Consider the following 15,562-nt stretch of genomic DNA (forward strand, 5'->3'; position numbering starts at 1 on the left):
AAGCGCTGTCTGACTCAGAGAATAGCAGTGAGTTCAGGGCTGGCTGTTTCTAGTTTTGTAAGCAAGTTCTTTCTTGTTTGCTGTGGGCAGTGCAGGATTCGGGCCTCCAAGGTGCTGAGCAGGAGACACATGGCGCCTGTCCTTTCCCACAGTAGGAGTCCATGGCAACCAGCTGATAACTGGAGCACGTCCTTTCATGCTTAATCAACAGCTCTTTGTTTCTGTACTGGGGGATGAGGGGGGAGGCGGCAGGCGGCTGCTTGCTGCCTTTGCTATTGTCCTAGTCCGCAACAAACCCAGGACACGGAGCCGGGCCTGATACAGAGGCAAGCGCCCCTCGGTGAACGCCCAGAGAGCCCAGTGGCTCCTGTGAGCTTCTGCCAGAAAAAGGCCTCGCCTTCCTTTGCAGCTGGATGCTACAGGGGAAGCAGTCGAGGCTTTGCAGCTCAGGCGGTGAAGTTCTAGAAGCAAGCTACTCCACGTGCGGTGCATGGACCAGCAGCACCGCATTACCTGGAGCTGAGGAGAGCTGCAGAGTCTGGGGTGCTACCCACGCCTTCTGCGTCCGAACCTGCATTCGGGGAGATCCCCTGAGCCACGCGTGCGCGCAGTAAGTGCGAAAAGCAAGGCTCTAGTTAATCCCAGGCTCATCAGTAGGCGATCAGCCCCACCGGTGCGGACCCAGGGTCTGAACTTGGAACCCCCGCAATGGAACATCCTGATACGTCAACCGGGAATGTCCTAAGGCAATATCACTGGGGGCCCGGCTGGAGACCGGAAGTGCCCAGACGCAGTCGGATTTGTTACACCCGCGAGAGTGACAAGCACAGAACAGGAATCGATAGCTGAGCTGTGACCCGGTAACGTCTTTACTGTCTTTGCAGAGCTGAGACGAAAACTGGCTAGGAGGCCAGCGCCCGAGTCCCTCACCCGGCTCCTGACTCAGGGTCTCAGGCTGCACAGAAAAATGAAGCTGCGGGCAGAGCTGAAAGCCAAGGCCCACGAGGGCTGACCCTGAGCCCGCGTGCCCTCTGGGCCACCCAGAGCCATGGCAGAGACTGTGCGGGACTTTAAACAGGTGACAGCTGGGATTCCGTGAGCTCCCCTGCACCGGAGGGAGGGTGTGGTGGAAGACAGCCAGCGTCACAGGCCCTTAACAACAGCAGACCCTGTGGCAGAGTCCCCGGTGGCCCTCTTGTCCCTACCTGCTCAAGTGTCCACAAAAACTCTTTGAGATACGTTCACTCTTTTAAAACTGCTTTATTGTGGTATAATTTACATACCATAAACCCCACCCATTTTAAGTGCACCATTCAATGACTGTTAGTGCGTTTACAGTCGCGTCACATCCCCACAGTCTAATTTCAGAACATGCCCATCACCCCAAAAAGGAGCCTCTGTGCCCCTTTGCAGTCGCTCCCCGTTCACACCCCCACCCCCTGGCAGCCACTAGTCTACTTCCTGTCCCTCTAATTTATTTTCCTAAGTGTCCAGAAAACTGAGTTCGAGCACTTTCCTGACCCAGATTTCCCAATTACCCTTACAGGGCTCACCCGCTGCTGCTTTCTCCTGCCAGGGGAAGAAATGGTGTAGAAATGCACACAGTAGGCATATAATAAGTCTTTTAGAAGGAAAACAAATGTGCTCCCATTTTCAGTGCATTTGCATTTTGTAAGAGGAAGGAGAGTGACCTCAAAGGAACGAACCTTTAACGGGGATATTTGGGACCCTGGGGCCCTCACAAACTCACCCCACGGGTGAGCTGCCATGCTCCTTAAAAATCAGGATGTGGTGTCTTCCGAGAACCACATGCTCCCTGTTTGCCAGTCTGGGCCTCAGAGCAGACGTTCCAGCCAGCACTTGATCTTGGACTCTAGGCAGGGGGAATGGAAGGAGCTCCCGTCCTGCACTTTAACCGCACCCCCCCCCCCGCCCCCGTGTCACCTGGCTCTTAGCCTAGTTTCCCGTTCCCCCGTGTTTTCACAGCTGAGTGCCTGTCCTATCTCTCCAGCCTCCAGGCCCTCGGCTGTGGACAATTATTGTGCCATTTGCCTGGCATCTCCTCCGGCCCCTTTTCCGGAACCAGAACCCTCCCTCCTTTGGGGAACACTCACCTCCTTAGGATCCTTCCTGTCTTTCTGTTTCAGACTTACCCTTCTATACCCTGCTCGGGTGCTGGGGCTGGGACTCCATAGACACATTTCTACTTTGCTACTGCAAAGCTTGCTCGCTCAGGTCTGCAGAGAGGGGACTTTGGGGCGGGGGGGTGTCGCTGAGACGCAGGAGGAGGGCGGGAGGGCGGAGGAACTTGCTGCTGCTTATGGTCTTCTGGCTCCAGTAGCTGCTTTCCACACAGCCCCCAGCTTTACGGAGATATGATTGACGTGTTGTGTAAATTTAAGGTATACGACGTGTTGATTTGATACACTTACCTTCTGCGGACTGAGTACCACCCGAGGGGTAGAGAGCCCCTGCATCCTACTATTTTTCTTGAGATGTAATTTACAAACGAGGGAATTCACTCTTAGCAGTTGTGCTTCCAGCACTACAGTCTTCTCTTACAACATTGTCATCAGCCCGGAAAGAAACCCCATGAGCAGTCACTCCCCGCCCCCCCCCCCCCCCCCCCCCCCCCGGCAACCACCAATCTCCTTTCCATCTCTATAAATCTGCCTTTTCTGGATGTCTCCTAAAAATAGAAGCATCTAATCTGTCCTCTTGTGTCTGGCTTCTTTCCACGAAATATCGCCGAGATTGATTCATCACTATTTGACCCCTTTCCACTGTCAAATGGTACGCCTTTGTGTGGACGCACCACGTTCTGTTGCCCCATCAGCAGTGAGGCACACGGGTCTGCCATTGCAGCTCTCCAACCCAGCTCCACTGCGTCCCCCCCCAGAGATGGGGTGCCCTCCTCAAAAGGCTGGGTCTCAGCGCCCGGGGTCCTTCTCCACATTCCTAAGTATGAATAATTCCAGCATCTTCCTCCTGTCCCCAGCCCTAGGGTTAGTCGCTGTTCCAGGCAGTAGGTAGCTCTGTGATCCAACTGAATTCTCTTTTTACCTTTCCAGTTATCCATTGAACAACTTTACACGTAATTAGAAGTTCTTTATAGAGGGGCGCCTGTGTGGCTCAGTCGGTTAAATGTCCGACTCTGGCTCAGGTCATGATCTTGCGGTCTGTAGGTTGGAGCTCCACGTCAGGCTCTGTGCTGACAGCTCGGAGCCTGGAGCCTGCTTCAGATTCTGTGCCTTCCCCTCTCTCTGCTCCTCCCCCACTCGTGCTCTGTCTCTCTCTCTCTCTCTCTCTCTCTCAAAAATAAATAGTAAACATTAAAAAAAATTTTTTTTAATTTTTTATAGAACTGTCTCTGTTCAAATAACAGATGTGGTTTTTGTCTCTTGACTGCGGTGATTCCCATATGTGGTCTAAAGGGACCTCTGAGGGCCCCGCCTCCTCGGTTCCTGCCACTTGGGGGTAGCATGTCCGTCCAGGTGAACTAGACAGGGTCCTTCCCTGTGAACTTTGTAACTGAAGCATGGCTAGAGGAGGAAGGTGACAGGTGACTTTCTCCTCTCCGTGGTAAAGTACAGTGATGGTGGGACTGGGGGCTGCCTGCGGCTGGAGAAAGTAGGCCTGAGAGCACAAGCAGCAAGCAGGAGGGGGAGGGGTGGTAGCAGATTCAAGAAGCCCATGGAAAGTGCCTCCTGACGGCACTGGGGTCCTGGTTCCAGCAGGTGGTCTGGGGAGTGGCCCTCATTCCGCTAATCCAGGCCCAGCTGTGTGAGCTAATTTCTATCTTTCTACTGAATGTCATGTCCTTTCCTGGCACCCCTAACCTAGCTGAGTTCGGTTTCCCGTTCTTGCAACCCTAAGTATGCAAGGTTACACCCTGACTGTTGGGTTTCTTCCCTCTGGGTTTCTTCCTCCAAGACCTGGATTTCTGCAGTGTCCATCCACTACCCTCTAGAACCTTCCATGATCTTTCTGGTCTATGCCTGGCCGATAACAGTACTTTGGGGGCAAGGACTGAGCCAAAGCTGCAAAGGTTGAAGTCCTAGAGTGACCCATGTTACCCAGCTGGTGTGGACAACCTCCCCGCATGCAGGTGGCTGGCACAGCATGGTGGCTGGTGTGACGGATGCCTTTGTTCGCAAAGTATCGAAGTAGAGCACAAAACCCAGAGACTCTGCCCAGTCTCCATTTTTTTTTTTTTAATCTATTTATTTTGAGAAACAGAGAGGGTGAGAGGGGCAGAGAGAGGGAGAGAGATGGAATCCCAAGCAGGCTCTGCACTCTCAGCGTGGAGCCCAACACGGGGCTCGAACCCACGAACTGTGAGCTCATGACCTGAGCCGAAGTCAAGCTTAACCAACTGAGCACCCCCAGGAGCCTCCCCCGCCCCAGTCTCCATTTTTAATCAAGAGGCAGTGTGCACCCCAGAAGGGGAGCCAGTGCCATCCAGCTCTGGAAGTTGTGTAGGGGGATCTCCTCTCTCTGGGGGTGTTGATATTCACACCCTCGTTCTGACTTTGCACAAATCAGCAGGCCTGAGGATACGTGGATCCTGGCTGTGATTCGAGCATCAGCAGACACAGTTACCCCCACCTGTCCCCTGAGCTACCGCTTTTCATAGCGGTGCAGATTCGGCCACCATAGTGTGCTGAGATGTGATGGCCCTTTTCGGGAGGCAGGCCGCTCTCCAGAGTTGCTGCTAAGGTGCTGTGGCCAGCACTGGGAATTAAGAGTCATAATTCACATATTCATGCAGTCTCCGGTGTGTTTCTTCCTCTGGTTTCTCTCCTCCCTGGTACCTAATAATAACCCAGCTGCCCATCTGTTGAACACTTACCATATCTGCCAAGAGCTGTGCTAAGTACTTTCCATGCACTATCATAGTTATCCTCACAACGCTGCAAGGTAGGTAATACTTTTTAAATAAACTTTTTAATTTTATAACAGTTTTAGATTGACAGCAAAATGACAAAGAAAATTCACAGCCTTCTTGTATATGCCACGGCTAGTTTCCGCTATTATTAACGCCTTACATTAGCATGCTACGCTGGTCACAATGAATAATTCAATATTGATACATAATATTAACAAAAGTTGGAACTTTGTTCAGATTTTCCCGGTGTTTATATAATGTCCTTTTTCTGTTTAAGGATCCCATCTCGAATGTCACATCACATTTAGGTTCCTCCTGGCTATGATGGCTTCACAGAATTCTCTTGTTTTTTTAATGACCTTGACGATTTTGAGGAGTGCTGTTCAGAAATTGTGTAGACTATCTCGCTACTGTAATTCGATGTTCTTCTTGTGATTAGACCAGTCTTACTGTGTTTGGGGAGGAAGACCACAGATGTGCCTTTCTAATCCTATCAAATCAAGGGTACCTGCTGCTAATATGACATATTGCTGTTGGTGTTAGTCTTGGTCACTCGGCCTCAGGTAGGACTTGTCAGTTTTCTCCACTGTGGTTACACATTTCTCCCTCTTTCTGTATGGTCCTCTTTGGAAAGAAGTCCCAGTGCACATCCCACACCTCCTTCCGGGCAGCACATCTCTATGAATTATTTGGAATTCTTCTGCATGGAAAATGTGTCTCTTCTTGCCCATTTATTTATTTATCCAATCATTTCTTTATATCAGTATGGACTCATGGAAATTGATTTGGCACTTTGGGCTAAATTCTGATGTTACTTTCTTTTGTTGCTCAGATTGTTACAGCTTTAGTCACTGGGAGTTCTTTTGCTTGTCCCCTGTGTCCCTTTGACAGACCGCCCCCTTGCCCCATCTTTGTGAGCTGGGGGGTGGGGAGCAGTGGGGGCGAGCGGGGTTGTGTTTTGTCTTTTCAGCACTTCCTTACTTCCTGGCACTACATGAAACTGCTGAACTGCTGCTTGGAGAAGTTAAATAATTTGCCCAAAGTTACATGGCTACGTTACTCCTTCCTAACTGTTCTCATTTCATTAGAAAGCACCGTCTGATTCCCAAGCTTTGTAGACTATAAAGTATTGCATCTGTACGAGTTATGGTTATTGTTATTACTGCCTCGTGGTTTGTCTGGTTGGTTGGTTTGGTTTTTGTTTTTGCACAAACCTCTGTGATTGGCACATGCCGTGTACAGCGAGCAGCCAACTCAAATGGGGATTCTTCCAGCCTTCCTTGTGTCCGTCCCCAACTAGGCCCAAGGCGCGCACAAGAGCTGAGTCAGGAGGTTCTTGGAGAGCGTCCGCCAGGCCCAGTGGCCCTGGAGAGAGAGTGGGTCAGCATTGCTACCTTTCTCATCCACCTGGGCTGCCATCAGCAACTATCTGCCGGGGATGGGAGGTGGAACTAACATTGGAAATTGCCAGAACTCTGTCTGAGGCCCCTCGCGAAGGGAGACAGAAGACCTGAGAAATGAGAGGTAGAACCAGCCAGAGGGAGAATTGCAGGCACCCCCGGTAGGGCTTGGGTTGGGGCACCCCTGTACATGTGCGCTGGGCGGGGGGGGGGGGAACACCCCAGTAGAGGCAGCTGGGACAGACCTGGTGCAGCTATGCTGACCCTGAGCCGTCCAGTCCCCAGTGGGGCCCCTCCCCCGGTAATCAGCTCCTTTCCATCTAGTACTTTCCTTTGCCTGCTATGTTCCCCTTTGCTGGGGGTGGGGTGGGGGGATGGGGGAGATGAGCCCTGCAGCCTTTGTAGAAGCCCTCAGACTTGGACCAGCTCTCCCCATCCACCCTAGTCCAGGCCTGGCCCCCAGCCTGGAACAGGGGCTGGGTTTTTTGATGCAACAGTGGAGGGCCCGGGGGTGGGCAGTGATGTGCAGAGCCCAGGGCCCTGGGCTGGCTGTGGAGACCAAACACATGGAGGACGAGGGCGGTATTAGGTTGGTGGCAGCGTGGGGGGTCTTGTCCTCTCTCTATTCCTCAAACTGTCTGTAGAACGGTACCATCTATATCTTCACGCCGAGGGGAAAACCCAACAAAGCATGGATTCACCACCTGCAGAGACAGATGAATTTTCAGCGAAGTTTAGACAAGAAGAGGGGGCCTCGGGGGCCAGTGGGAAGCAGCAGCTGCAGAAGCCTCTCTCCAGGGGAGTATGCCCAACGGTTCACTCCCTTCCCAAGCGGGAGGCCCCAACCCCAAGTAACAGCACAGTTGGGCTCAGCGGATCCGGCTGGGCAACACCTCTCCCCACTCCCACGTCCTTGATACTCTCCAGGAAAGACTGGGCAGGACTTGTGTTCTTCCACCCATTAAAGCCTTCCTTCGGCAAACGTTTGCTAAGAGCTAGGTGCGAATGCTTCTTCCTTTCCAAATTACACGGGAATGCAGCTCGCTGACTAAAATAAGTGGCTCCCTGGGGTGTTTGGAATAGGCTTCCCCATCCTTGAGTTTTGGCTTCCACGGCAGTCCCTGGCCCTCCCGCCCCAGCTCTCGTTATGTCGCGTTGCTCCGAGGATTGATTTTTCCGTCCTAGTGTTTAAGCAGCAGCAGAAGAGAGTCTGCCGAGACCAGAAGGCAGCATGCGTGGGGCTGGGGATGACAGAGCCACGCGGCTCTATTCTCGAGCACAGTGGGGTGCCAGCTGCCACCCTCCTTGTACCCTGGATCAGCGTGCCACTTGGATGCAGCTGAGACAGTGAGGAGGTGTCTCGGGGACAGAGACTGGAACGAAATCCAAGCTAGACGAGGCGTAGGTTGGGATGGGAGTGGGATGTGTAGGTTCCTTAGATGTCCGAGGAGGAGTGGCCAGGTCACCTGCCGTCTCAGAGCTGGTCAGCAGTGCGGTGGGACCCGGGCCCGGTGAAGGCCTTCTTGGCAGGGGGAAGCTCACACACAAACAAGCCAGTGCACAAGCATCCGGGGACATAATAAATCCTTGCCTGGAACCCTCTTCTGTCCACACTGCTCACCTCCTCAAGCGTCACCTCCTCAGAGAAGGTGTCTCAAAGCTCGCAGCCTGTCATTCCTGTTGTCACACAATTTCAGAGATCACTCCATACTCCTCTCCTCCATGGAACTGGTGAGTTTTAAGTTGCAAATGTTTAGTGTGATTATTTGATGGTATTTGATAACCAGAGCTAAGAGAGGGGACTGTATCTGTGTTTGCTCAGCACTGCATATGGCATGTGCAGAGGTAGGACTTCTCGGCGGTTAATAAAACTCGGGCTCGGGACGCTCCCCTGCGCAGCCCCATTAAGGGCTGGTAGTCATTCTAGAATGTTCTAGTGTGGCAGGCTGCAATGAGGGAAGCATTTCTATATCGGCATGGCAGGCCATTTGCCCCAAAAGACCTGAGAATAAGGACCCAAATGCCCGAGACACTAATACTATGTTGTGACTTCTCTTTCCACATTTTGAAGGCCCGGCACGACGAGAATACCCATGACGTGACATGCTTGCCAACATTGCCCACCGTTGTTTTCTGATTGTTGACGGTTTGGGGGATTTCAAATTCTTTCCGCAGAATGCCATTGTAGTGAAAACTTCCAGAATCGGCTTATACTTTTGGTTTTGTTATTCCTGATAACACACTCCTAGTAGAGTCTCACCCTTCTCATCTTCCGAACACCCTTCCCAGTCTTCCTGAAAACACTCCCCCAGCTCAGGTGGAGGCGGCCAGCCCTCTGGAAGCCGGTGCTCAGGGATCAGCCCAACACGTCTCCAGGGAGATAGTTTTTCCGAGAACAGCCGTTCCAACCAGTCAACATTTATTGAGTGTCCTCAGCCCATGGAAGACTCCAGTTAACCAGTGTCAAGCTGGCTGTGTCTGGAGGAGGCCGGGCGTCCCAGGAAGCAGGGAGGTGCTCATGATGGGGGCTGGGCTGGCCAAGACAAGCAGGGTCTGGGAGATGCTTGGTTGGAGAGACAGAGGTGAGGAAAGTGAAGTTCAAAGACGGGAATATGGCCACAAATACAGGCAGGAAATTACTTCCCAGGACAGTTGGGCTGTTGCAGAGAATGAGAATGATAACGCGCGGCTATAGTTTCTTGAGTGCTTACTGTTTGCCAGACATTTTTGTATGTATTTGAAGTATATTATTTTATTTCTCACGGCAACTCCAGGAGATGTACACTCTTTGTATCCCCTGAGAAAATGAGGCCCTGAGAGGTAGAATAACTTTCCTAATGTCGCCCAGCGCGTAAGGGGTGGCTGCAGGGCTTACACCGTGGCGGTCTGAGCTTATGGTCACCGTGCCCCCCGGAGCACAGAAGCCACCATTAGGGTTTCTCTGTGGCAAGTGTAACAGGCAGATCCCCGAGGACTTTGCCATCACGGACACCTCACGGGGAAGGCGCAATACAAAAGTGCTCTTGGACATCTATGAAGAAAGTGCTAAGCGGGGCAACCCAGGGAGTCAAGGAGGTCCTGGAAGAAGGTGGCATTTGAGAAAGTGGAGAAGGGGACGAGGAGATTCCAACAGGCAGAAAAGGTGACAAGGATGTGCCTGTCCACTCATCTGTGGCCTGGGAGGAGTGTGAGGAAAGCCGGAGGCCTCTGACTGCTCCCGTGGAGGGTGCTCGGTGGGGGGGGCCTTTTGACCGGACGCTGCTTCTGCCATCTGTGGCCTGGGTCTGAGCCATGACTCATGGAGTCTGCCCTTGGGAGCGGTGACGAGCTAAGCTATCCGTCTCGAAGCTGCTGGCACACAACTGGACGGAAAGGCAATCCCAGTGAAGCCCTTATGAAGGGAGATGGGCCTTATGAAATCTGTCCCACCTGCAGATGACCAGGCTGACTGCTCCCACGCAGTGGGTTCATCGGAAAACGGTCCTTGCCACAGCCACAGACAATTCTTTTATCAGGACTAATACTTCAACTGCCAGGCTGGGGGTTTTTTTGGTGGTTTTTTTTTAGGTTTATTTTTATTAAAAGCTAGGTGGATCAGCCTGGGGCAGCACTGTCCAGTAGAACTTCCGGTGATGATGGTATAATCTGGTCTGTTGAGGGTGACAGCCATTAGTCACCTGTAACTATCGAGTGCCCAAAATGTGACCAATGTGACTGAGAAACTCAATTTTTCATTTCACTTAATTTCAATTCATTAAAATTTCATTGGCCCCCAGTGAAATTGGCTAGTAGCTGCTATATTGGACAGTGCAGGGCTGGGGGATCGTGGATCAAAATGAAGGACCACACAAATCTGGGAACACAAAAACAGTCTTCCAAATCTTATGTGACATTAGGTCTTATAGGTCTCATAAGACCTTATAGGTCTTATAGGACCCTGGTCATATAGAGCGGGTAAATCTTATACAATGTGTTTGTTTGTTTATCTTAATTTTTTTAATGTTTATTTATTTTTGAGAGAGAGAGAGCGAGAAAGAGAGAGAGAGAGCACACACAAGCAGGGGAGGGGGTGAGAGGAGGCACAGAGAATCCGAAGCAGACTCTGCCCTGACAGCAGAGAGCTGGATGTGGGGCTCGAACCCACCAATTGTGAGCTCATGACCTGAGTTGAGGTTGGTTAAGGACCGACTGAGCCACCCAGGCGTCCCTACGATGTTTTCAAAGGGGACAAGCACACGTGTTCCCCTCTCCAACTAACAGTGAGGTGTTCTGTAAACCCTACTGATTGTCAGAGTCTGGTTTGCAACCCTCTCAGGAGCTTCCTGGGTGTGTGATCTGAAATGAATCCCTATACTCAGAGGACAGAGAGAGACCCAAGAGAGGGGCAGGCCATTCCGGGTTAGTAGGTGGACATTTTGTCTGTTTGTCTTTAAATTTTTTTAATGTTTATTTTTGAGAGAGAGGGAGAGAGGCAGAGCAGGGGAGGGGCAGAGAGAGAGGGAGACACAGAATCCGAAGCAGGCTCCAGGCTCTGAACTGTCAGCACAGAGCCCGACGCGGGGCTCGAACTCATGAACTGTGAGATCATGACCTGAGTCGAAGTTGGACACATAACCAACTGAGCCACCCAGGTATCCCTCTTTGTTTGTTTTTAAAGTTTATTTATTCTTTTTTGAGAGAGTGCACACATGAGCATGGAAGGGGCAGAGAGAGAGAATCCCAAGCAGGCTCCGTGCTGTCAGAACACAGCCTGATGCAGGGCTTGATCCCACAAACTGTGAGATCATGACCTGAGCTGGAATCAAAAGTCAGCCTCTTAACCAACTGAGCCACCCAGGCACCACTAGGGGGCCATTTTAATAAGCAAAAGGAACTTACATATGAGGCTTATCTTAGGCTGCAGTAAGATGAATAGATCCCTGCACCCCCCAAATCTTAAAAGCTTATATAGAGACCTTAACTGGATTCAGTCATGTGCACCATGCAGGTGTTCTCAGCACATCAGCATCTCAAGGCCATGTTCTTGGAGCAGCCGCTGGGAGCAGGGAAGGCAAGTGGAGTCCACATTCTAAGGACAGGGGACAGGTCTCTGAGTGCCCAGGTTCAGCTCATAGGTCAACTGTGGTCATGTCCTCTCAATGACCTTCCCCAACACAGATGCAGGGATGACCCATCCGTTTGAGGGTAGAAAGTATAGAATGGAAAAAAATTGAATATTCCTGAGACCAGGACCAAGGACCAGGACCAAGATGTTTGCTCTTGATAATTTTTTATTGGCAACCTTTTCTTCCCTTGAGTCACAGACCATCATTTTCTTTTGTGTTTCTTCCCCCCTTTTTTTTGGGGGGGGGAATAAAAATTCTTTGAGTGCCTACTATGTGTGATAACATCTTTCGTATGTTGTCTTTTATCCTCACAGCAACACTCCAAGTTGGGTATGACTGAGGGATTGCATTTGAGGAAACTGAAGCTAAGAGAAATTGGGTAATCTTAGGAGTGTAGAGTTCCAAGTTCTGAGCCCATTGTGTGGAACACAAGAAAGCGATGCCCCAGACAGCTGAGGGGACAGAAGAGAGCTTGACCTGGACTCCATGTAATGATCACAGGATCGTCAATTATCAGAGTTGGAAGGGGACTCAGAGAACCCCCGTCCAAATACCCATTTTACTGATGAGCCTCTGAAGTCGGTGCGAACTATTTACCCTGATTGATAGCAAGTCAGTACCGGGGGAAGGAGATGGGGTGCGGCAGTTACGTGTAATAATTTATGTTAAATCCACCATTTGGTTGAGTTCTGGGGTGGAGTCCCAGTCAACTGTCCAACCCAACGTAATTCCAAAATACTCAAGATATTTACTTGTATTTTTCTAACCTGGTAAAGCTGTGGTTCCCAGATTCTATGGTCTCTCTTCAAAATCCTTGGGAAACTTTCTCAACCACCTCCAGACCTTCCTAATTCTACTCCTGTTCTTTTTATTCCCCCCCCCCCATCCTATCAGACTTTTATGAGGTACACTGACACGCTTTCCCAGTAAATTTTTCCTTGCCTCCCCCATGCCTTTAATTCACTCCCTTTTGCCCATTATAAGTGGTCTTCCTTGCCCAAGAATACCATTTTGTCTGGGCAGTTTCTTTCTTTGGAGGGCTGGGGGCAGGAGAAGGAGAGGGAATGAAAGCTCTGGCTGACAGCCTGCTGGAGTGTGCCGAGTCGGGCACACCCTAGGAACATCCACGTTAAAGATTCCCTTCCCATCTCATTACGAAGTGCAAACACAACGTGTGACCAGGAAAGTCTGCACAAAGTCAGCTGCACCTTGCTGCGGCAGGCAGGCAGTGGCCAACCCAATGTCCATTCCTTCACCCCCTTCCCCTGCTAATACAACCCTGATTTGATTTAACAAGTTGAACAGATTCAGGTGATAAAACATGATTCGTCCAAGCCAGCCATGACTCTCCTGCTCCCTTTTGCAGGCTAATTGATATATCAATCTCCCTTGGTGGCCGATGAGATCTGTTTGGCCAAGGACACTGTGGTGTGGTGCAGAATAATGACCTCCCAAAGATGTCCACATCCCAGTGTTTGGAACCTGAGAATATGTTAGATTACATGGCAAAGAGGAGTTAAAATTGTAGATGGAATGAAGGCTGCTAATCAGCGGACCTATAGGGAGAGTATCCTGGGTTATCCAGATGCACCCAATGAAGTCGGAAGGGTCCTTAAATGCGGAAGAGGGAAGCAGAGTCAGTGTCAGTGTGATGCAGCATGAGAAAGCCTTGGCCAGGTGTTGCCGGATTGGACATGGTAGCTTGCCACGAGTCAAGGAATGGGGGTAGCTTCTAGAAGCTGGAAAAGGCAAGGAAATGAGTTCTCTCCTGGAGCCTCCAGAAGGAAGGTAATCCTGCTGGCACCTTTATTTTAGCCTGGTGAGACCCATTTCAGACTTGTGACTTCCAGAACTGGAAGAGAATAAATGTATTCTTTTAAGCCACTACGTTGGTGGTAATAGTTGTTAGCAGCAATAGGAAACTAATACAGACACATACGGGACACTCTGCTGTGGGGCTTCTGCCGAAGCTCTTGGTTTTCCGACAGAAGGAAAAACATGTCTGGTCCTACCCTGTCCTTCACTCTTCCTGCCTTGAAAACAGACACCATAGCAGGACCTGTGGCAGTCTTCCTGTGACTATTAGGTCACAGCATGCAGATGAAAAGCCACCTGTCAAGGATAATTGAGAGCGAGAAACAACGAACCTGGGAACTTCATTATATCGTGGAGTTACTAAAGTAACTGTAGAACTGTGAGCTTTCAGACTGTTGTTATGTGAGACCACGAGTCCTGTGTGTTAAGCTTGTGGGTTGGGTCTCCTGTTAATTGTACGCCCATCAGAGTTCTTCCTGAACAGCAGATGAACAAAAGCCCTCAAGAGCAAAACTGTCATTTCCCAAGCACCTACTATTTATGTTAAGCATTATAGAAAGTATGTTACCTGCTTATCTCACTTATGTCCAATAAGAAGAGCAGGTGGTTTAACTGGGAAGGGAGACAAGGGGGCAGAGGATATGGGCCATAAAGAGCCCATTTGCAGCCCCCAAGCCTTAAGAAAAAGGGAAGCTGGCTCCTGCTCTTGGCCCCACCCCCTGGGAAAGCCTAATCCCTGTATTTGGAGTCTGGAAAGGAAGGAGGGCTTTGGGGCAATTCTCCCACCTGAGAAAGTGGCGGACTTCCCTGGGCAGGTGCTGAAATGTGGACTTCAGCCACCGGGCCACAGCTGGAGGCCGTGGACTGAGTTCTGGGGGACCTCCTGACACCCACCCACAGCCTCTTAAAATTTAGAGAAATAGGACTAGTATTTCTCTTTCAGCTTCTCCGAAGAATGGAAGGCAGGGAAGGAAAGAGAGAGGGAGGTCTTGTTCCCTCCAGGCTGTGTATGGAGCTGGGGTTTGGGGTGACTGAAGATTGCAGCTCCCAAGGCTGCCTCTGCAGTCGCTACCCTGTCACTTGGGTAGATGCCCAAGGGGAGACCATTCACCCTTGTGTCCCTGGAGGGGGCAGGAAATTGCATGCAGAGACTGCCCCAGCACTAATGCTGGCCAGCAGCACCCTGAGTAATAGCAAACCACTCATTCTCCCTTGAGCCACTGCCAGCTGTGGGCACGGCTAACAGTCCCCAGTGTCCCTTCCTGCAAAGTGGAGTGAGTGTGGGCAGGAGAGGAATTGGACGATAAACTGAAAGTCCATTTAGTTAATACTGCGATATAGTGATTTATAACAAGAAACACATATTTGGTCTTTGTCTCCATTTCTGGCACAAGAGCTTCTAACCCTTGGAATGTGCTATAATGAGAGCGATAAAGATTTCTCTTGCTATGCTAATGAAGTAACTTTTGGACCACACCCAAAGATGGGAGCGGTTGCCTGGAGAACTAATCATGTAATTGAAAGGTTGAATCTTTTGGTCCCAGCCCCTTGACCTGGCGAGGGGAGGAGGGAGAGACTAGAGGTTGAATCCATTATCAAAGGCCAACGATTTAATCAATCGTGACTTTGTGATGAAGACTTCATAAAAAATCAAGTGGAAGTGGGGCGCCTCGGTGGCTCAGTCCCTTAAGGGTCCGACTTCCTCTCAGATCATGAGCTCATGGTTCATGGGTTTGAGCCCCGCATCGGGCTCTGTGCTGACAGCTCAGAGCCTGGAGCCTGCTTCAGATTCTGTGTCTTCCTGTCTCTCTTCCCCTCGCCTGCTCATACTGTCTCTCTCTCTTTCAAAAATAAACATTAAAAAAATAATTTTAAATGCTTGAAATGATTAGTTTTATGTTCTATTTTACCACAATTTTTCTTAAAGCATTGCACACTTCAGGGGCGCCTGGGTGGCTCAGTAGGTTGAGCGTCCGACTTTAGCTCAGGTCACGATCTCGCGGTCCGTGAGTTCGAGCCCCGCGTCAGGCTCTGGGCTGATGGCTCGGAGCCTGGAGCCTGCTTCTGATTCTGTGTCTCCCTCTCTCTCTGCCCCTCCCCCATTCATGCTCTGTCTCTCTGTCTCAAAAATAAATAAATGTTAAAAAAAAAATTTTAAAAAAAGCATTGCACACTTGAGACACAAGCAGGTCTCCCGGTAGTGGCTCCCAACTGCTGTCCGATGCCCAAGGCTTGTGGGGATTTGTGGCCACAGCTGTCTGTGGCCTCCTGAAGGAAAATAATGGAGAGAAACAAGGTGCTGGGTGCAAAAATCTGTGAAGCAAAGTGCGTCCCCCAATTCCTTCCAAACTGCT

General features: G+C 50.6%; 1 long non-coding RNA gene across 1 annotated transcript; it reads left to right on the plus strand.

Moving 5' to 3' along the window:
- Positions 1-11,907: 11,907 nt before the first annotated feature.
- LOC125169072 (uncharacterized) lies at positions 11,908-13,591 on the plus strand. Its single transcript, XR_007153433.1, has 2 exons — positions 11,908-12,005; positions 13,382-13,591. It is a non-coding gene; the product is annotated as an uncharacterized LOC125169072 (long non-coding RNA).
- Positions 13,592-15,562: the final 1,971 nt, after the last annotated feature.

This window comes from Prionailurus viverrinus, chromosome B3 (genome assembly GCF_022837055.1).
Source record: "Prionailurus viverrinus isolate Anna chromosome B3, UM_Priviv_1.0, whole genome shotgun sequence".
In the NCBI taxonomy this organism is placed as follows: domain Eukaryota; kingdom Metazoa; phylum Chordata; class Mammalia; order Carnivora; family Felidae; genus Prionailurus; species Prionailurus viverrinus.